The sequence below is a fragment of the Dasypus novemcinctus genome, chromosome 17, assembly GCF_030445035.2.
Source record: "Dasypus novemcinctus isolate mDasNov1 chromosome 17, mDasNov1.1.hap2, whole genome shotgun sequence".
Taxonomy (NCBI): domain Eukaryota; kingdom Metazoa; phylum Chordata; class Mammalia; order Cingulata; family Dasypodidae; genus Dasypus; species Dasypus novemcinctus.
In genome coordinates, this window is record NC_080689.1 from 47,482,218 (window position 1) to 47,505,761 (window position 23,544).

The 23,544-nt window shown below is 38.6% G+C and overlaps 1 long non-coding RNA gene across 1 annotated transcript in view; it reads left to right on the top strand.

Moving 5' to 3' along the window:
* The first annotated feature begins 557 nt into the window (after positions 1-557).
* Positions 558-23,544, top strand: part of LOC131273963 (uncharacterized) — a 498,906-nt gene continuing 475,919 nt past the window's right edge. The window contains exon 1 of the long non-coding RNA XR_009181145.2: positions 558-643. This is a non-coding gene — a long non-coding RNA (uncharacterized lncRNA). The remainder of the gene's footprint in view (positions 644-23,544) is intronic.

Consider the following 23,544-nt stretch of genomic DNA (forward strand, 5'->3'; position numbering starts at 1 on the left):
GATGAGCACGCTACAGGATGATTATTCCTCCCTGGTGTCAGGGAGGCTATTCTGCCCTGCCCCTCGGCCACCATTTGTGTGTGAGGTTTTCAAAATAAACGAAGAACTTAGCGTTCTGGCTGAGTCCCAAAGCAGCTTGCGAACTTGGAGTTTAAGGAAAGGAAAGGTAACTGGCAGACTGCACCGCTTTTTTTCTGGCATTTTCCTCAGAGGAAAGTCTAATAAATGAGGAGGCAAGAGAGAGATCCTCCTCCTCTTTCAAAAACTGCACCTCAGTCTGAGATTTGGGTATTATTTTACCTGTATTTATAAAAACCACCTCCGCACTCCCTGCACCAACCACCCAACTGACTCGACTCCCATTCAAAGCAGCTACTAAGACTAAAGAAAGAGGGAAAGACTGACGGGGGTAGGTGGGTGGGTGGGGGGGAAGACAAATAAATAAAAGAAGGGGGGGGGGTGGGAGAAAGAGAGAGAGAGAGAGAGAGCGCCTGGGACTCGAGACGGCGGCAGGTTCAATTAGCTAAACAAAGAAATCATGGCGGAATGTTTACATTTGGCAGCGCCCGGGCCGAGCGGACTGCGGCCCCGAGCCGCCGCGGCCCCCGAGGAGTCGGCCGAGCTGCCCCCGCGCCCTGGCCTGGTAAGTGACGCGGGCCGCAGGCCGGGAGCGCGGCCGCCCCGCGCGCCGCCCCCGCCTCCCCGCCCCGCCGGCCCCGGCGCCCCCCGCCCCTCACTCCCCCACTCCCTCCCCAGTCGCCCTGGCCCCCTCCTCCTGCCCCCGGCGCTGCTGGGCTCCGTTTGGATTTCGGTGACGCGGTGGCTCTGTTCCTTTGCTGCGGTTGCTGCTGCAGCTACTGCAGCCACGGGGATGGGGTTGGGAGAGTTGGGGTGGGGGCCGCAGAGCAGCGTGGAGAGCAGGACACCCCATCCCCTCGCTCGTCGCCTCTTAGGGTCAGGCCCTCTTCGTTTGCACCAGCCCCTGCTGGCGGCCCCCGGGCGCGTTCGCTTCTCGCCTGCCTCCCGGACCGAAGCTGAGCGCGCCGCAGTCCAGGAGGTGGGGCTGGGCAGTGACCCCGCGGGAAGTGACAGGGTGGAGGGCGGGCTGGCTACAGAAAGAGCTAGCCCCACCCAGACATCGCCTTCCACTCTCAGGGTCACGCGGCCTTTTTCGGGCCGGCTGCATCTCTGTCTCCTACTTGAATTCCCTCTCTTTCCTACCCTCTGTCCAGGCAAACCTTTCAAAGGCCGACCTTGCCGAAGCCATCCAAGTCTGTAGGTGCTTTCCCAAAGGCCAACTCTTTCCTCATCCTTTTGGCCCTGGGTTTCACTTTTTTCCTAGGGTGGAACCCCCTGGCTCCTACAGAGGCTTTTAGACTACAGTCTTTTTATACTAGGGTTGGGACAGCAGTAGTAAGGGGTTGGCTCATCAAAGGGGAGGAAAACAAAGGCGAAAATAGGAGAAAAATTAGAGGGTAATGTCGCCAGCAAAAGAGGGGGCTTTCTGTTCTTCCAGAAAAGATGGTTTCCTATGCAAGAATCTTACATGCAACATCAACATGCAATTGACATATTTCCTTTGTAGAGAGAAAAACAAATCCTTAAGTAGAGACTGTATGCCTTAGTACTTTTAAGTTTACTTCAATTTTCCTTCCAATAAAACTTTATTTTTTTAATGTTTAGTGCATTTGGTAGTTTGCCTTTCTCTTTTACTTGCATCCCCTCTCCAGAACTCAGTTATCCCATATCCCGTTTGTCTGAATCCTGTTTGGGGAAACTCACAGCCAGTGTGCTGCACAGAGCTGGACTAGAGTTGGTGGCATTTAGCAGCTTTGCAGGCTTGGCTTGGAGACCAGGGCCACAAAACCAGGCCCAGTTGCATCTTTTGCATATTTCCTTTTGAGGTTCTAACATCATGCTGATGACAGGTTGCTAATGGACATTATAGTTCATATTACAGTTAATTGCTTTATTGCTCAAGAAAGAAAATGCTGGTATTAAAAAAAAAACTTGCATCATCATAGCAATTGTCATTATTATTATATCTTTTCTATACAATTAAGATTCAAGTGAGTGAATATTTGCCTTGTAATTTTTATTATACCCTCTGGAAAGTCCATCTGGAATAAGGCATGCTCCTACTTTTTCCCTCCTTCCCCCTGAAAGTAGCAAATACTGGGTAATTAATTCTAATTCATTAGATTAAACCAAATCATATCTTTTTTTTTTTTTTTTTTGCTTGTAAACCACCAAAGCAACTTTCTTTCCAATTCAAAACATTTTAAATAAAACAAAACTAATCCACAATTATTTGGCATACGTTGCCCTTTACCTTACCATCCTGCTACTGGGATTTTGTTATTGCATTTACACTTTAATTCTCAAACGGTAAGATTTACCTCCACAGAACAGGATAGGAAAGGGAATGTGTGGGAAGCCTTAACTAACTCAAGAAGCCAAGAATTACTGTAGTCAGAATTTTCCATGGAATATTGTACAGGTCTCCTTTCCTGGTTGTATGGACTTCAGGAAAAGAAAAAAATGGTGTTTCCATAAAGAACATCTATCCAGACACAACTCACCAGCTGGCTTGAGATTCCATTACTCAGTAAACCCAAGCACATTTTCATAAATGGATTTTATGTTGACTCCAGCCTGTACAGGGTCAGAGATCATAATCATGGAAGGAAGTGGATTGGTCTCTAAAGTGATGTTAACAAAAGCAGAAACATCAGCCTTTGGGTTATAGATCTTGGTGACCCACTAAGGGTCAGTAAATTAGTAGACTGTGCTTGAGTTGACACTACTGATCTCAACTTAATGGGTTGATTAACTGATGGCTCCTATCTTCATTATGGGCTATTAGCACATTGTTAAACCTGATCTTAGAGTAAGAAATTGTTTTTTATGTTTACTCTTTGGTTCTCAAGGTTAATCACTATTTATTCATCATGGTCTTAAAATTTTTTTGGTGTACTAAGAGCCCTAAAGAGGTTAGTTAAATAAACCCTTGTATTAAGAGCAGACTACCATAACTATATGTGAATTAGGATGCAAAATATTATCTGAAGAATTTGCAAAGTATGCAAAAATATCCAATTAAAAACACCATCTCCAAGTGCAAAAATACATATAATATATACATATTTAGAATTTAAAGTTGACGTTCTTCTCATTAGTAGATAGCACTCTGACCTTTTTGCTCTTCTGTGTGCATTTGAGTGACTGCCAAATTTAATGTACAATAAGTACATGTCCAGTAATGCTTTCCATAACTTGCTGGCTAAGAATAGCTCCTTGAAGACAATGCCTAAAGCGAACTCTGCCTATGAGAAAGTGTGACTCTTAGGTCTCAATGAGGCATTCATTTGTGATCAAGTATGTTAGCAATCAGTCTCTAAATTGTACTATTAAATCATTGGAGTACTTCTTTCCTGGCCATCCAGAAGTTTCTAGGGTATTCCAAGGTTGTTGCAATCTTGGTGGAATGGACATCATCTGTGATTACTCTTTGATCTCACCATTTAATAATCAATATGGTATATCATTAATGTTGGGAATACTGATTACAAAGCTTGCAAAATTCTTATTACCAATCATATTATAGAAAGGCATTGTATAGATTGTTTGCTTCAGATGAAACTTCATTCCAAATTCAGTCCACTCTTCTGTCAGCCAGGTCCCAAAGGAAGCAGTAATTTCTGGTAGAGGTTTTTGAATTATTTAATTGGTAAACATTAATTAAAATGAAAGCAAAAATAACAATAGAGTGAAACCCAAGAATTATTCTGCAGGAAAATATAAGGAGAATCGGGATATTTATATGTTTCTAAAATCAAGGTTAAGAAGGGTTTAAAGGAAGCCTGATAATAAAAAACAATGGAATGCTTCCCAGAATCAGGAGAGGACAATGAATTTGGCAAAAAAGAGATCATTGGTGACTATAGCATAGACAGCATTGATTGAGGGGTTTAGATGAATGGCAAGATTTGGGGAAGGTAAAGAGGAAGAGGATGATGAGAAAACTATAGTAGGTGTTATTGGGTAATTATTTTAAAGAATAGCTATCTCAAGATTATATTCTTGAAAGATACCATGTTTGGCAAATCCTCTATTAGATAAGACCAAGTCTCAGAGAAAATAGGATCTTAGTGGAAACTATTAAAACAGCATTAAGTACTTTTAAAACTCCATAGCAAATAAAGGTTGTAGAAAGCTTCTGACTTCAAAACTAGCCAGACTTGTCACTATTAAAAGCATGTACCAACAGATAATCTTCTTGAATCATCTTCTTCACTTGTTCAGGACACATGGCTGCAGAATTGTGATCTGTCAAGGCAACTGGTCCCCAAGCTCTACAGTACACAGATTATTTTTGGTTTTTAAATGTTTGAGCCCATTCTCACTTGAAATTTACTGTCTTTTGCACTTGCTTTTTCTCTTATTTCATTTTCTTAAGCCTTCTCAAAATGCTTTTGTAACCACATAGTCTTACTACAAATTTTCTTGGTGTTTAGGGGAAGTTTGTGTGGGTGTAAGTGTGTGTGTGCATTTGGTGTCATATCTGCAGCTTTAGAGGTTGTGTTGTAATCAGATCCCACTTTGTATCATCTGACTACACAGCCCACCGGAGAAAGCAGCAACATTTATTTCCTGTTCTCCCCTATAAGGGACTAAACTGAATCTACAGTATGTGAAAAGAGTGTAGGTTTTAATTTTGTAATGTAGAAATATGAAAGTGAGTTATTTAAATTTTAGTTTGGCAAGAGCTTATTTTACAGTAAATGGTATATTGAGAGAGAGATGTAAAAGCAAAACATTTGGCCTTATTTGATGCAACATATAGTTAGGTGGACTTTTGGAAGATATTTTATATAAGAATTTTATGTAATTAGGGTGACTTTGTGGTATTCTAAGACCAAGGAGCAGGGAGGCGGGGACCAACAAGGGCTGCTATAAATTAGAGATAGGAAAACTAATTGGAGAAGCAGTAATAACCCTTTCCGCTGTTCCCTGCTTGGCCCACTTCAGGAGAACAATATAAATGACTGAGGTGACAGAGAGAGGATAACCCAAATCTGTGGACTCTGCATCAAAGGAAGGCAGGGTTTCTAGGATGCAGTGCTGTCATCATCACCAATTTTCCAGATGCAAGTATCAAGACCTTTGTGTCCATTAGTACTAGAGCTATGGATAAACATGGCCTTAGACTTTCCCTTTCAACCACTATCATCCCTAAATATTAGCACTTCTAATTACAAACACTGTAATATGCTTTTGACATTTCTATTTCCAATCATTTACAACCTTTTTTGCCAGTTCTGCACAGATTAAGCCTAAGTTTTACATTTTCTGTCCTCATTCTATCTTCTGGTGACCTATATTCTAGCTATTAACTCCATACGTCTGCTCATTATATTTGGTTCACACAATATTTGTCCTTTTGTGCCTGTCTTGCTTCCCTTAACATAATATCCTCCTGGTTCATCCATGTTGGCATCTGCTTCATCACATTATTTCTAACAGCTGAATAATATTTCATTGCATGCATATACCACAATTTGTTTATCCATTCATTGGTTAATGGACACCAGATTTGTTTCCATCTTTTTGCAATTGTGAATAATGCCACTATGAACATTGGTGTGCAGATGTCTGTTCATGTCCCTGCTTTCAGTAGTTCTGGATATATACCTAGTAGTGGTATTGTCATGTAACAAGTTTATATTTAACTCCTTAAGAACTGCCAAACAGTCTTCCACAGTGGCTATACCATTCTGTATTCCCACCAACAATGAATAAGCATTCCAATTTCTTCATATCCTCTCCAACATTTTTAGGTTTGTCCTACACTATCTTTTTTAGGATCATTAGAAAGAAAGCTAAAGAATGGAACATGGTAATATACAGCATAGCAAACCTTCTTGTGGAAAATAAGTGTGGTTAATAGTTTTTATATAAGAAGGTTTTTCTCTGAAACAGAACAAATGTATGCTAATGTTACAATTAGTTAATAATAGAGTGATATCTGGACAAAGTAAACTATGGACTTTAGGGTATAGCAGTATACTAATATTTTTCCATCAGTGGCTTTTTTTTTTAAAGAATGTATGCTAAGTGAAAGAAACTAGATGCAAAGACTCCATCCATATATAATGTAAATGTAAATAAATTTATAGAGACAGAAATAGAGTAGCAATTATGTATGGCAGGGGAAGGATAAAGGAACTGGGAGTTCACTACTAAGGGGTAGGGATTTTTTCTTTTTGGAATAATGAAAATGCTCTAAAATTGATTCCAGGGGTGAATGCACAACTCTATGATTATACCAAATGCTATTGATTGTATGACTTTAGATGGATTGTATGGCTTAGGAATATGTTTCAATACAATTGATATTAAAAAATAACATACAAAAAATGAGATGAATGAAAATGAAAATGCAACATACCCAAACTTATGGGATGCAGTAAAGGCAGTGCTCAGAGGAAAATTTATAGCTGTAAATTATTACATTAAAAAAGAAGAAAGATCTTGCACAAGTAGCCTAAGCTCATACCTAGAGGAACTAGTAAAAGAACAAACCAAAACCAAAGTGACCATAAGAAAGGAAATTTTACTTAAGAATCAGAACAGATTTTTTTGCTTTAGAAGTAGAAGGGAAGAAAATCCAGAAGAAATATTTTGATGATTATTTGCAAAGGAAGGGGTAAGAGAAGATGAAGTGTCAATGGCCTGAATTCTGCTCAGCAAGCATGTCACTAGAGGACCATGCTTAATTTATGCCCCCTCCTTTGCTGTTAGTTTTATCTGCTATCATCCTAGCATTTGAATCCAAAAAGTGAATTTTTCCTATTTTTAGGCCCAGTGTTTAGATTTTCTTCTGTTGCCACAAAGGGTGGTCCATTCTGTTTATGCTTTGTTTTTCCATCTGTCTCCTTGAATGTGCTACTTTCCCAGTTGGGCATAAACCCATGGGCATTAACATCATGAAAACTTTTATAGGGTAGTTGTAAAGCTGTTGGGTTTGGTCATCATTATGTGTTAATTTGAAATAGGAGAAAGACCATTATAACAGGATTTATAAGGGAGTAATTTTTTGAGCTACTATCATTTATCTTTTGTGAGTGAGGGGTGTTTGTACTTTCTCTCCCTGTTCAGGGAGAAATCCTAGAGGCAGTGATCCGTGTGGATGAGTTAACATCACATTTTATTTTCCTGCATTGATTTTTGCTTTTTCCTTTTTTCTCTGCTGTCCTTCTGCTCTTCACATACTTAACAAAGCTATCATTGCTCCTGCCCCCTCTGGGACCTGAGAAGAATGTCATAGACTGTCTCCTCTATTTGGCACAAAAGGTCAGGTTACCATACCCTCTTTTCCATTCCCCAGAAATTAAAAGAAAATAGCTTCGGATATTCCAGTTGGATATAAGTGGAAAAACTTGAATCCTTTTTATTCAAAAGGATGTAAGAAAGCAGTGGAGAAAATGAGAAATGGCAGGAAAGTAGAGAAATTGTTGGGAGGAAAAGCTCAAAATGAAATAGTTTTGATTTGCTTGGACATATATCATAAAAATTCAGACTATTCTAAGAAATGTAAGTTAGTCCAAACTCTACCAATTGGGAAAATCATTAGTAGCATCTTAGTTATCTTCATGCTAGATATCTCTGTATATGTCTATGCCAAGTATATTTTATATAAATGAATCATATGTTTGTGTTATTCAGTAAACTCATTTTAACCTTCAGCTTTATGATTTTAACCTCTTTCATGTTAATAAATATACTTTTATGCCATCAAAAAAAAAAAAAAAAAAAAGAGCTAGTGGAAGTAGAATCTTCCTGGGAAGAGAGGTGGGAAAAATTTAGCTGAGCCAAGTCCCCAGAATTGGTGACTACTGGGCTCCATTACTACTAGCATGCAAGCTAGGAACAGGCAGAAGGACCATCAGAAAGAGGTGAGCTTCATGTAGGGGATATTAGGTAGAGTGTGAGTTTACTTGGTTTTTATTCTTACCCAGAAGCCTTCACATAAGGCATCAGACTCAGCCCTCTCACCGTATCCAGTTCACTAATGGGTTAGAGTTTTTAATATTCCATTATGTCCCTGTTGTGCATTTTTGTTTTGTTTTGTTTTGGGGGGGCAGAGAGGTAAGGACTGGGTGGGGCTGCAATGATTGGTTGGACAAGGTAGGAAAAGGCAGGGACTGATGAAAATGTAGCAATCCAATGAGAATATAGAATTAGGCTATAGTAAAACATGCACAGTATAATATTCCAAAGGTACAGGGTTGAAAGCAGTGCCAGTATACTCAAAACAATTTATCCAAGATTATAGATTTCTAATAATACATTGAAAGTTACTTTAACTTGTTCCGACTTAACATGTCAAAATTCCTATATAATTATCTGTATGCATTGCCACAATTCAATGAAAGTTTTAAATTCAAAGAATATACATATACAACACTTTTGTGGCAGAGTCATCCTTTCCAAATGAAAATTTCTAAATATAACCCAGGCAAAACTGAGCAGCGGAAAGAGACTGAGTTTGACAAGAGCATTTTATTATCAAGTGCCACAGTTTTCTCTATACCAACACATTTCTTATATTATATATTCTCGAGAAGAAAATGTAAGATTTAACAGACCCGATCAAAAGATATTAACTTCCTGTCTAAAATAAAACAGAAAAATAACACCTACCATTCCACATACTTACAATTAGTTGAAGAATGGATTTACTTATATACAAGATACTCAGTGAGTCTCTAAAAATAGCTCACAATTAGGAACACAGAACTCCACACACACAGAGCTCAACATATTAAACATTTAGACCAACATCTCCTGAAAAATCAATCTCTCTTCTAATTTATTTTTTGTGACTACCTCAAATATTCAGTAGTATGCAATTTTAGGATAATGTATCAGTTTTCTATTGCTGTTATAATATATAATCACAAACGTCATAGCTTAAGACAATGCAAATTTATTATCTTACAGTTCTTAGGTCAATGGGTCTCGCTGGACTAAAATCAAAGTGTCAGTAAGGTTGTGTTCCTTTCTAGAGGCTCTAGGGGAAAATGTGTTTCCTTGCCTTTTCTATCTTCTAGAGGCTATCTATATTCTTTGGCTCCTGGTCCCCTTTCTCCATCTTCAAAGCCAGCAATGTTGCATCTCTTTGACCATTCTTTTGTAGTCATACCTCTGACATAGCTGGGAGAGGTTCTTTGCTTTTAAGGAGCCATGGGATTTAATTAGGCCCACCTAGGTAATCCAGGATAATCTCCCTATATTAAGGTCATGGATCTTTTTTTTTTAAACTTATTTTTATTGAAGTATATCATTCATACACGAAAATACATAAATAATAAGTGTTTAGTAAAAATTGTGAACTTAGAAAATAAACATGCATAACATCGTACAGAGGTCCCATACATCACCCCTCCACTGACACCTTGCATTGTTGTGAAACATTTGTTACAAACTATGTAAGAGCATCATCAAAATATTACTACTAACTATAGTCCATATCTTATATTTGGTATATTTTTCCCCAACCCACCCTATTATTTTTTAAAATATATTTTTATTACAGAGGTTGTAAACTTAACAAAACAATCATACACATGTGTAGAATTTCCATACAACACCCCTTTACCAACATACCACACCATGGTGGAGTATTTGTTACAGATTATGAGATAATATCATCAGACTATTACCACCAGTCGTCAACACAGTACATCGTTGGCAGTGATGCAAGCATATTACGGTATTGCTGTTAATATGGTCCATAGATCACATCAATTGTATTTTTCCCATGCTTCACCACATTCCCACCACCCTGCAGTAGTGATGTACATCCATGCTAGCTCACAGCGGGTAAGATCCTTAATCTTAATCACATTTTACGTAGCCCCTTTTATCAAATAAAATAACATATTCTGGGATTGGGACCCGGACATCTTTGAAGGGCCATTTTTTTCTGACTACCACAGGTAATCTTTGATTCTACTTTCTTTCTTCCTAACTGTGTGGTTTAGATTCCTCTAGAAGCAAATGCTAAGCAAGGATTCTAGTGCCACAAATTCATTTGGGAGTGATATCAAGAAATTCTGATGAGAGAATGGGGAAAGGAGAGGAAATGAAGGTCAAGAAAGGGTATATTCCTTCCTGATTTCTCTGGAATTTGCTTCTTTCTGCTATTAAAATCCAGATTGGTTTCTCAGCAGCTTCTCCTAATCCATTCTTTCTACTTCCAGTTCTACTCCTCTCCAATTTGTGCTATATATGGTCTCAAAAGATGTCCTCCTGAAAACTAGCCTTTTTACTTACTTAAAACCCAAGCAAGGAAGCGGCTGTGGCTCAATCAGTTGGGCATCCATCTACCATATGGGAGGCCCTGGGTTTGTGTCCTGGGGCCTCCTTGTGAAGGCAGGCTCATTCGCATGCCGTGGAGAACTATTGGCCTGCAAGCACTGAAGAGTGCCACCCGGCCCGCAAGTGCCAAGGAGTGCTGCCTGGCCCACAAGCACCGTGGAGAGCTGAGTCAGCAAGGTGAAACAACAAAAAGGGAAACAAGTAAAAACACAGAAGATCACACAGCAAATGGCACAGAGAGCCAATAACAAGCAAGCTGCAAGGAGGGGGGCGGGGCGGAGATAAATTAAAAAAATAAATACAGACACACAGAAAAAAGAACAACAAAACCTAAACAAGCAAGCAAACATCTTCACCAATTCCCCTTTGCCTGTAGGAAAATTTAAAAAGAAAACTCCTCAATCTAGTCTTCAGAGACTTCCATTCTAGCCCCCTAACTTTATTAACTTTATTAACTGCTCTGGAGAGCAGAAGAACTAACTGAATTTGCCCACCTATGCTTTGTTCATTGTCCTAAAACCCTTGAGTCTAAGTCTGGATAATATGGAACTTTTCACCAGACCCAGGTTGAACGCTCTTGTCTCATTACTATTTTTGAGCCCCTCTTATGCTTTCTTTTCTTCAGGCTCTTGCTCAGTCCTTTTCTGGACTAATATGATGTAATCCTTACCCATCCTTCAAGACTCAGATCAAATCTTTCTCTTTTTTATACAGGCTTCCATTAGCCTAGCCTAGCTGTAAGTGAGATATCTTCCCTCTCTGAACTCTATAAAATTACTATTTTAACTTTTTGTTATTGTTCATAATTATAGCATATCTTTTCATAGAAAGCAAGCCTGTCTCCTTAGTGATTGTCTAAAGTGTTTGATGATAATAGGACATCTTCTATTTCTGTCACCCAAATCCTAGAAGTTATGGTTCTAGTATGTACTCTTTAGATATTTGTTGATATATTTGATAAGCATAAATATTCTTTTTTGGAAAATAATCAGCAGTATATTCTACCAAAGTAAGAAATAATAAAGGGGGAAATGGATGTGGCTCAACCAATTGGGCTCCCATCTACCATATAGGAGGTCCAGGGTTTGATGCCCAGGGCCTCCTGGTGAGGGCAAGCTGGCCCATGCGGAGTGCTGGCCCATGCTGGGATGCCACCCCACGCTTTAGTGTCCCCCTTGGTGTGAATGCCACCCAGTATGGACAAGCTGCCCCACACAGAAGTGCCAGCTGATGCTGAGAGCTGGTGAAGCAAGATGATGCAACAAGAGACACAGAGGAGAGAAAATAAGAAGACATAGCAGAACAGAGAGTTGAGGTGGTGCAAGAGAGTAATCTCCTCTCTCCCACTCCGGAAGATCCCAGGATCAGTTCCTGGAGCTGCCTAATGAGAATACAAGCAGACACAGAAGAACACACGGCAAATGGACATTGAGAGCAGACAATGGGAGGAAGGGTGGGGGGAGAAATAAGTAAAATAAATCTTCAATAATAATGATAATAATGAAGGGAGGATATTGGTATTTTAATGACATGCTACTGCTCTGCTGCAAAGCAAGTTATTACTTGAGATGATTGATAAAAGAACCTAATGTTAACACTTTTTAAAATTAAAGTTAATAGTTCACAAAGAATGTTAAATTAAAAAACATAAGAGGTTCCCATATAACCCACTCCCCATTCCCCCACCCCATCATTTTTATAAATTGTATTTTTTTGAAGATATATACATATCAAAAAATGTTACATTGAAAAACATAAGAGGTTCCTGTATACCCCCCACCTCTCCACCCCACTCCTCCCACACCTCCCCCATCATTGTGGCACACTCATCGCACTCAGTGAACACATTTTGGAGCACTGCTGCACCACATGGATAATAGTTTACCCTGTAGTTTACACTCTCCCCCCGGTACATTCAGTGGGTTATGGCAGGATATATAAAGTCCAGCATATAACCCTGCAATATCATTTAGGACAACTCAAAGTCCCAAAAATGCCCCCACATCACATCTGTTCTTCCCTCTCCCTGTCCTCAGCAACTACTGTGGCCACTTTCTCCACCTCAATACTACAACTTTTTCTATTACTAGTCACAATATTTTTATAGTAAAACATCAGCAAGTCCATTCTAGTCCATATTTTATTCCTCTGTTCTGTGGACTCTGGGATGGTGATGTCCACTCCACCTCTAGATCAAGAGAGGGCTTAGTTTCCACATGGATGATGGATGCAATTCTTCTGCTTGCAGTTGCAGGCACTCTTGATTCCCTGGTATGGTAGTTGACCATCTTCACTTCCCTGTTAGCTGACCTGGGTAAGTCCAATGAACCAGAGAGTAGGAGTTGTAACTCTGCGGAGGCTCAGGGCTCAGCTGGCACATGGACAGTCCAGAGATTCAAGTCCCCTGAGTATACACCATCAACCACAGGTTCAGTAAAAGTGACAGAAGAGACGTATAGAAAGGTCACATCTGAGTCTAGCTCCCTCCATCACACTCAGGAGCATATATTCCAAAGTAGGGCCCTCTGGCATGGCATAGAACTCCAAACCCATCTGCTATGACTATATACCTGGTGGGTCTCCATAGTTTTCAGGAGAACCAGTACCTAGAGTTGTATCTACTTTGGCTTTTTCTGGGGTCCTGCTGAGGCATGTGTAAGCGCGACCCCTCTGATGACCTTCTGACTCTTTTTTGAAGACTCTTAGCATATAGACTCATTTGTCTTTGCCATTTCCCCGTTTTATTCAAGGTCAAAAAGCAGCTTTTAACACAAAAAGCAGCTTTTTAACACAGCCTACATGCAGGCTGAGATATTCTACTTGTCTGAGTTGACCCTTTTATTCAAGGTCTTTTTCTAGTTGCATTACCAGCTAGTGATTGGTAGTAATTCCTCAGCGCCAGGGAGGCTCGTCCCTAGGAGTCATGTCCCACTCTGTGGGGGGGGGGAAGGTAATGCATTTACATGCTGAGTTGGCTTAGAGAGTGGCCACATTTGAGCAACTTGGAGGATCCCAGGGGGTAACTCTTAGGCCCATTGCAGCTTTAGGCCTAGTACATATTCTAGATATTAAACCCTTATTGGATATGTGGCTTACAAATATTTTCTTTCATTCTGAAGATTGTCTTTTTACCTTCACAATGAAGTCCTTTTGTGCACAAAAGTTTCTAATTATGATGAAGTCTCACTTATCTATTTCTTTTGTCGCTCATATTTTGCTGTAAAATCTATGAAAACCATTGCTTAATACAGTATCCTGAAGATGCTACTCTATATTTTCTTCTAGCATTTTTATACTTTGATACTTAAATTTAGGTTTTTGATTCATTTTGATACAATTTTTGTATATGAGGTAAGGTTGGTTGGTGGTCCACCTTCATTCTTTTGCATGTGATATCCAGTTTTCAACCCCTTTGTGGAAGAGGTTATTCTTTTCCCATTGAGTACACTTGACATTCTTGTCACACACAAAAAATCAACCGTAGATGTGAGAATTTATTTGTGAACTCTCAATTGGATTCCGTTGGTCTGTATGTCTGTCTTTGAGCTGGTATCATGCTGTTTTGGTAACTATAGCTTTGTAATCAATTTTAAAATCAGGAAGTGTAATTCCTTCAACTTTGGTGTTCTTTTTCAAAATGGTTTTGGCAATTCAGGGTCCTTCACTCATCCATATAAATTTGTTGATTGGCTTTTCCATTTCTGAAAAGAAGACTGATGGAATTTTGATTGAGAATGTATTGAATCTGTCTATTGCTTTGGGTAGAAGTGACATTTTAACAATATTTAGTCTTCTAACACATGGATACAGAATTTAGGTCTTCTTGGATTTCTGTTAGCAATATTTTATATTTTTCTGTGAACAAGTAAGTCCTTTACATTCTTGGTTAGATTTATTCATAAATATTTGATTTTTTTAGTTGCTACTGTAAGTTATATCTTTATGTATTGCAGGTCCGAAACCATAGATTTATACATTACTTTTTTTTATTAAGAAGTTGTAAGTTTAAAGAAAAATCATGCATAAAATAGAGTTCCCATATACCCCACCCTATTATTAACACCTTGCATTAGTGTGGTATATTTGTTACAATTCATGAAAGAATATTATTATACTTGTACTATTAACTATACTCCTTGGTTTTCAATAGGGTTCACTATGATAGGCATTTGCATTTTAGAACCTATGGGAGTTAGAAGTGGGAGTTACATACCAAAAAATACAATACAATAGTACTGGCATTTGTAATTACCCATTTGGCTACCTTTACTGGAGGCCTTTATTTCTTTATGCTACTTTGATCCACTATCTAGCATCCTTTCCTTTCAGTCTAAAGAACTCCTTTTGCTTTGATTATAGGGCACTCCCTCAGCTTTGTTTATCTGGGAATGTCTTAGTTTCTCCCTCAGGTTTGAAGGATAGTCTCTCTGTACATGACATTTTTGGGTGGCAGTTTTTTTCTTTCAGCTCCTTAAATATTTAATCTCACTGCCTTCTTGCCTTCATGGTTTCTTATGAAAAATCAACACTTCATCTTATTGGGACTCCCTTGTATATAACATGTTGCTTTTCCCTTGCATGTTCCAAAACTCTCTCCTTGTCCTTGGCGTTCAACAGTTTGACTACCATGTGCCAAGGCATGGTTTTCTTTGAGTTTATCCAGTTTGGGCTTCCTTGGGCTTCTCTAATGTGCATATTCATGTCTTATTAAATTTAAGAAGTTTCCTGCCATTATTTCTTTGAATACTCCTTCTTCCCTTTTCTTTTCCCTCTAGACTCCCAGAACGTGTGTATTGGTACACTTGGTGTTGTTCCACAGGTCTCGTAGGCTGTTTTTCTTCTATTTTTTTTTTTCTTTTTTTCTTTCTGTTCTTGTCTGAAGTTCAATGATTTTTTCCCCCCCTGCCAGCTCCAACCTGCTGCTGAAACCCCCTAGGGAATTTTTTCTTTTCTGTTATTATGGTTTTCAAATCCCGTATTTCTGTTTGATTCCTTTTAAAATTTCTCTCTCTTTATTGAATTTCTCATAATGTTCATTCATTATTTTCCTGATATCCCTTAGTCTTTCGCTGTGGTTTTCTTTATTTCTTTGACCATATCGTGGATCATTGTTTACAAAGTCTTTTTTACATGTCCAAAAATCTGGTCTTCCTCATTGATGGTTTCTGGGCTTTTTGTTCATTTGGATGGGCCATCATTTCAAAGTGTTAACTCTGGGCTTAGGTCCCTAAGTTGTCTATTCTTTAAGTTTGTATCCAGGTAATGATATGACAGAAATTTCCTTGAGTGCCAGGAACTAATAAAAACAAACAAACAAATGCAAAAAAACCCAAAAAACAAAAAACCACCTTTCACAGTCTTTGCAAATTGCCTCTACATTGGTTGGTGCTCTGCTTCAGATTTTATCCCTCTCATCAAGATCACCCTGGGACAAAATTGAAGTGCAGGGTCTTCTCTTGTCTGAGTCTGTGTCTTGTACTGTATTTTTCTTGCTTATGACGTTAGGAATTCCAGTGCTCCCTCTACTCATGATGATATAGGCTTTCTCCGCCTCCTGGGTTCTGTATTGTATGACTTAATGGTGATAATCATTTACCCCAGGCCACTTTGACTTAATTGTTTCTTTCACTGCTTTAGTTGTCCAGAAGCTATTTCTGTCTGCAGTTCAAGTTCTGAGAAGATGAGCCAAATTTTGTGGTTCAGCCTTTCATGCTGACACCCACTAGACTGGCACTGACGTGCAGGCACCCAGTACGTGCGTAGGGGTTAGGGGTTACTCTGCTGCCTCTGGAATGGGCCTGGAGTCCAATAATGGGAGTGCAGACTGGCTCCTCACTGTGCCAGGGAGAAGGTGGGAGAGGGGCTTGTAGTAAGGGTGCCATGAGGTTCTGCAATCATTTTTAAAGCTGCGTTTTCTTGATACAGCACTTGCCCATTTAACTATTTTCTAGGGTTTTGAGAAAGATGGCTTTCCCAGTTGTTCGAAGATTCCATGGGGCAATGCCATTCTGGAGTATTTTATGCGGCCATCTTGGTCTCAAGTTTCCTTTCCCTCTAGTCTTAACATAGTCAAAAGAGATGAAGTAAAAATTACAATGAATCTTTTTTTTTTTTTAAACAATGAAAAATAGTTAAAAAGTGCTTCTACTTTTTTGTTTAAAAATTTTTCAATTTCCAAAACTAATTTTAAAAACCTAAGATATGATTGCATTTAAAAGGCAAAATTACCTCATGGCTTTTTGGATGCTGATTTTCCTATTTTCTATTTTAAAATCCCTGTTTTCATTTTGATTCTCATGAGTCAAGAGGGTGGTCTGCACAAGACTGAGAAGCTTGGATGATTATTTGCTATGTTATTAGTATACTTTTTCTTCTTTACACAATTATGTGCATCATAATCAGTGCTTTGGATTGTTGTGCATGTGTTGGAAATGGTATTTTATAATGTATCTAAACTGCCTCTTTGGCTGGACAATGGAGTTGCAGTACTGCTATTGCAATAGAATATGGTTTCTGGCAGAGGAAGCCTTATTTGTTTATCTCTGACCTCATTGACCCCAATCAATTAAGTTAATAATCCACACATACCACTACTAACACTCTGTGGAGGAGTTCTCAATTGTGGGAGTTTAAAAATACTGATTCCTGGACTTTACCCCCAGAGGTTCCAAGTAATAGGTCTGGGCTGTTTTCTAGGCTGCAGGATTTTAAAAATAGCTCCAGGTGATTCTGATAACAGCTGACACTAATAACCACTGCTCTAGTCCTATTGTCCTCTGCAGGCTGACAGAATATGGCTATCATGCTTATTGATAACACGGAATTCATTTACTCTTCTCTTCCAAGCAATTTAAGAACTGAGCAAGCAGTGTTAAGAGTAATGACACATATCCATACAGCAGGAGTCAGAACTAAATTTCAGGTCTCCTAATTCCCAGGTCCTAATATCATTTGGGAGCTTGTTAGAAATCCAGAATCTCAGTCTGCACCCCAGACCTCCTGAATCAGTATCTGCTTTTTAAACAACTTCCCTGGATATCTTTACCTTTGCTAACCTGCTATCTCTGAGAGCCTGGAATGTCCCACTTACTTCCATATCCCCCATATCTAGCAAAATGCCTGGGATGTGTTATGTCAATATTTGCTGAAATTTAGATGCATTTTAGCTATTAAATATATTATAAATATATTTTTAAACATTTATTCTTTAAATAAATGAACTTGAGTATACCTTCTATGTACTATTCAACATTTCCCCTTTATAAGGCTTTACTGGGAAGTGGATGTAACTGAAGTGATTGAACACCTGCTTCCCATGTACAAGGTCCCAGATTCGATCTCTGGTACCTCCTGAAAACAAACAAACAAACAAACAAATGGAAAAAACCAACTCTCATTGGGGAGCTCATGTAGCTCAGTGGTTGAGCACTGGCTTCCCATGTACAAGGTCTGTGTTCAATCCCTGGTACCACCGAAAAAAAATTAAAGATTTTACTGAGTACCTATTACGTGATTACAAAGATAAATGAGATACCTCCTAGGAGCTCACTACCTCCTAGGAGCTCACTGATGAGCTGGGGAAAAAGAGAGGCAACAGTAAACAGATATGATAACACTGTGTGATAAGAGCCACAATGGAAACATTGTAGCATAAGAACCCAAAATGTTTGCTTGTGGTAAAATGGAGAGAGAGCCTTAGGTCTGGATTTTTGGGGTAATCTGGGAAGGCTTTTAAGAGCGAGTAAAAGCAAATTAATTCTGGGTAGTAATCAGGAGTCTGCGAGGTGATAGAGGTGTGGGGCTGCAGGCAGCACTTCTTAAAGGGCATTGTAAGCAGAGCAAGAAGACTCGGCAAAGAGTCAATGTAAAGATGCCTCTATTTTGTGCCAGAATAGAAGGGAAATTACACTCGGGACTGGCTACTCTTGAAGATCCATTGAAAGGAAATGTAGTGGCACACTAAGGAGGACTGGAAGTGGGGGTGCAGGGAAGGAGAGGAGGGTTACTGTATTTCTTATCTACCAGGTTTTAGATATAAAGGAAAATAATTAGAAACTAGGGAATGCCCTAAACATTTCATTTTAATATCCTGTAAGCAGTGGTCTGTATTATAGCCCAGATTTTGCAGATTTTTAAAATATGTATTCTTTTGGGCTATATTCTCAAAGCACTCTAACAGCTCAGAATTAATAGTAAACATATTTCAGTCCAGTGCAAACCAGCCAGAATCACCCAAATCCATTAGATTCAATGTACCTTCCCTTTTCAGATGAGACTAGGGACCCAGACCTGCACTGTCTAATATGGAAGCAACTATCATATTGAGCACTTGAAATGTGGTTGATCCAAACCAAGTTATGTTGTAAGTGTAATATGCACAACAGATTTTGAAGATTAATGAATAAAAGAGACATAAAATATCTCATTAATAATTTTTTACATTTGTCCTATGTTGAAATGATAATGTTTTGGACACAATGGGGTTAAATAAAATGTATTATTAACATTTACTTTACCTGTTTCTTTTCAATTCTTTAATGTAGTCACAAGATTTAAAATGACATATGTTACATATCTTTCAATTGGGCAGAACTGACCTACACTATTTCAACCTGAAGACATTACCAAATAATGACCTTTCTCTTTCACCCTGGTAATATACTCCCAATTCCATCTCTGGTGCCAGATGACTTGGAAGTGGATTTAGTTTTAAAGTTGTAGAAACACAACTTTTCAATGGTTGAGTCAAGTTGGGGTAAAAGGAAATGAATAACAGGCAAAATTTGCCATTTTCAAATTTTTTTAAAAAATTTTATTTTAGTATCTTTTAAACATCAGCGCAGTTATTTTTTAATTTGTGGTTATGCAGGCTTTATGACTTGTCCAGCTCCACCCCCCAAGAGCCTGAATAAAATGCCATTGTCAAATACACCCTCTCTAATCTGTGTTATTTGACATACACTAGGTGGGACAGGGCTTTAGGTACTATTTTCACTTCAGTGCAGATGTGAAAGTTCCAGTTAATGAGAGTGTTATGTGTTTGTGTTTCAGGAAAAAAAGACTCCTGAATCTGTCTTAAAGCTTTAGATATTCTGTACAGGGAATAAAGTGACATGCTCAAATTAACTGTGGCCAGACAGAGCCACATGATATGAATATAAATGTCTGAGTCTTGCTCAAATTAAGGTCTTGGTATCAGGGAAAGAGTTTTCTTAGGTAAGTCAAATTCACTGTATCTCACACTTCTTTTGGGACATATAGTACAGGATTTGCATTGAATTCAACCATGAGATTGCATTAAAGACATTACTTTAATACATTTAAAGGGAACTCCTTCAATCATCTAAAATTTTCAGTCCACATTTTCTTCTCCTTGGATTTGGGGAACTTCATAGTCTTTTCCACTTTATTTTATGGCCAGTGGCAATGTGATTAACTAGAAAGACTCTAGGGAGGTAAGAATGTGGGTTTTTGAGTCAGCAGACAGGTTTCCATGCCTGACCACCTGGTGATCAGAAGCAAGTCAGTTCATCACAAAACAACTTTCTGAAGGACCTATTCCTTGAATTGCCTTTCCTCCAAAAATTACTTCTTTGAAAGTCCTTTCACCAAAATTCATTTCCACTATTGAGCAATTCATGGAATAACCAATTTGTCAAATCATTGATTTATCAAAACTTTCTTTCTATTAAACTTTCTTTAAGTTAATAGAAAATCCTTTTGTATAAGGTAGCTGCAGTAATGTTTGAAGATATTTCCAAATTTTAGTTTTAATTTAGTTTGGTTTTAGTTCGTAGTTTTTATTTTTGCTGTAGCCATTTCACATTAACTAGTTGGTAGTTAACTAGCTAGTTCAACTCTGGCTAAAATTCACTGTGCTCCAGGTTTTCTCTAAATATTGGTCTCTGATAACTCCTTATATATTTCAAATCACAGTGTTGTGCTTGTCTTAAAATCTAGGACTATTATAAATCATAAGGATGAAGTGACTTTTTGTCATCCAATTCATTTAGAATCTGGCCCATTGTCTTTTGTACTTATTTGATTCATAGATTTGTTAACTGGATGAAAGAAGTGGATTGCTTGTGATGTATTTTAAGCATTTGAGAAATGCCTGAAATAGAAAACACAGTTGGTGTTAGGGAGATGTATGGGAACCTTGCATGATGACATGCATGATTGTTTTGTAAATTCACAAATTTTATTATACATTTGTTGTTTATATATTTTCATGTATGAATGGTATACCTCAGTAAAATTTTATTAAAAAAAAAAAGAAATGGCATTCAGCTGATTTGGACTGACAGATATGCTGTCAAACTGCTGGCTGAAATAGTAATGGCAAAATAAAAAACTAAACTAAAATTAAGATGAAACAAAACAAAACTGAATCTTTTTTTTTAAAGATTTATTTTTTATTTATTTCTTTCCCCTTCCCCCCCATCCATGCGCCCCCTTGTTGTCTGTTCTGTGTCCATTCGCTGTGTCTTCTTCTGTGTCTGCTTGCGTTCTTGTCAGTGGCACCAGGAATCTGTCTCTTTTTGTTGCATCATCTTGCTGTGTCAGCTCTTTGTGTTTGTGGCACCATTCCTGGGCAGGCTGCAATTTTTTACACGGGACAACTCTCCTTGCAGGGTGCCCTCCTTGCACATGGGGCTCCCCTATGCAGTGGACACCCCTGTGTGGGCCAGCACTCCTTGCACGCATCAGCCCTGAGTGTGGGCCAGCTCACCACATGGGTCAGGAGGCCCTGAGTTTGAACCCTGGATCTGGCATGTGGTAGGCGGATGCTCTATCAGTTGAGCCAAAGCCGCTTCTTGAAACTGAACCTTTAAAATATCTTTAAGAGCTGTTGAATCCTCCCATGCAACCCAGTTAGCTAGGAATTTTATAAAATGCAAAAAGTTTATGGCACCTCTGTCTTTGGTATCAACTTGCAGGAAGATTCCAAATATATGGTAGTACCATTACAAGCAATGGAAAAGAAATAGTAATGCTCCAAAGGGGCTTTTACAGTGGACCATGTATTTGGAACCTCAATTTTGATACAAACTAATCACCAATACAAAGTGAATTTAAATTCCTAAAAAATGTTGCCATGAAGACCAAATGAAAACCAGTCAACTAAAACTTTGAAGATAATCTTCCAAATTTTAGCTTTTATAGATAATGTTAATTGCTACAGAGTTTATGGATAGTTTAAAGAAACAAGACGTTGGTAAATTCAGCAAATTGGCCATTTTGCAAATTCATCATTTGGTCAATTGGCCATTTGGTGAATGGATTTTCAGCAAATTGTCCTAAAATTATATTATCTTGAACAAATTATTCAACGGTTCTACATTGCACTTGATAAAGATGATCACCCTTTCGGTGTGTTGTGAGGTTTAGATGAACTAGTGTATGTTAGTGAGTGTCTACCAATGGCCATGCCACTAACCAGCTGTGTGTCAGATTATACCAGTTGTCTGGGCTTTCCCTTCCTCAGCTTTAAAGTGAAGGGATTTGATTAAGATATCCCTAAGCTCTCCTTCCCTCCAAAGAATTCTATTGCACTTAAAAACAAAAAACAAAAAGCCAAACACTGACCTGATGAATCAAAATTAGAAAACTTCTGAGGCCTGGGTTCCACATAAGGGAAGGACTAAGGGATTAAGATGATTGAGTCATTGGCTAATTTACGAAAAACTTCTCTGAGTTGTTTTCTTGGACCCCAAGTATTTTGTGGCCCAAAGCATCCCATAGTGATGTGTTCTTGAAAATTCCTAAGGAAAAACCAGGTTTGGTTCCATCTAAGCCATGGACTGAGAAAGGGAAGGACCTGGCTTTGTGGACATCTCTGGTGGCCCTCATTCACCTTCAGGCAGATGCCCTAGCATCAGTTCTGCTTCAGTGAAGCCCCCCTTGTTGATGTACCTGGGGTACAGGGGTGTGCCAAGGGCTTCTGAGGGCGACTGGCAAGTTTCCTAAGCCTGAGTGACCAGTGGATTCTGTCGCTATCCACTCTACCCTCGGCTTTTTTATTGTTGCTGTTACTCATCAGTTTTGAGCGTTTATTTGCTATCCTCAAATAGTCTCTCCCTTATGAAAAAGAGAGAAGCATACACTTTGTATTATAGCCCTTGCATATTTTTGTGCAAGTCTTTGTTTTGGCTGGAGCATATTTTACTTGTGAATTCAAATTAGTTAGAATAATAATAATAATTTTTGAAACTTTTAGAGCCGACTGACAAACTTCTGTTGTAAGTAACCACTGCCTAATTTAAATGCTAAAGAAAAACTCAGCTCTTTCTTCTTGATATTTTATAATGTGAGCTGTTTCTCCCCAACACAGCACGGTTTACAAATACACTGACTATGCATCCAGCCAATGCTGCAGCTATAGACCAGCTGCATCTCCCTACATGATTTAAGTCTTTTTATCTTCAGGACTTGGAAGCAAAGTATAAAACACACACTGTCCCTACATTTTCAACCATAAGATGCGGCACAAATCTCACTACATTTACTCAGGGGAAAAAGAAAGAGACAACTCCATGCGCTAGGAACTATTGACAGAACATATTGCAATCTTTTCATTAAGTTCACACAAAATGAGAATTTAACGCATGGGCAAAACAGCCCATCCCTAGAGGTACCAGTGTCTGTAATCCTACCTTGCAAGTAGCTCTGTGTTAATTGTTGCAGCCAGGTGGACATGGAGTGTTACTGCTCAGTGCTCCTACTTCACAGATAACTAACTGCAATCATGGAAACCTTTGTTTTTCATTTTGTAGCACATCCTTATTCAAGCAAATATTTCTTTAAACCCAGAAAATCCATATGGATAAAGCTAAAAATTAATTCCTTTACTATAGTTTGTGCTTAACTGTGTAACTTTTAGAATACTTATAAGCACATATGCAAACACATATATTAGTATATGTACATGTACTCTGCTTTAAAATTGTGACATGTGAAAATTCATAGTTCATAAACATAAATTGTACATCAGTCATCCTCATTACCAAAGAACTAGCTAAAGCTTCCTTTAAGTAACTATATACCTTGTTAATTTAAAATATGATTTTATTTGTAAGTATTTTAGTTTCATTTCACTCCAAGGATACATTCATGTGTAAAGTGAGGTGCACCTGGAAATGATGTGAATTTTTACAA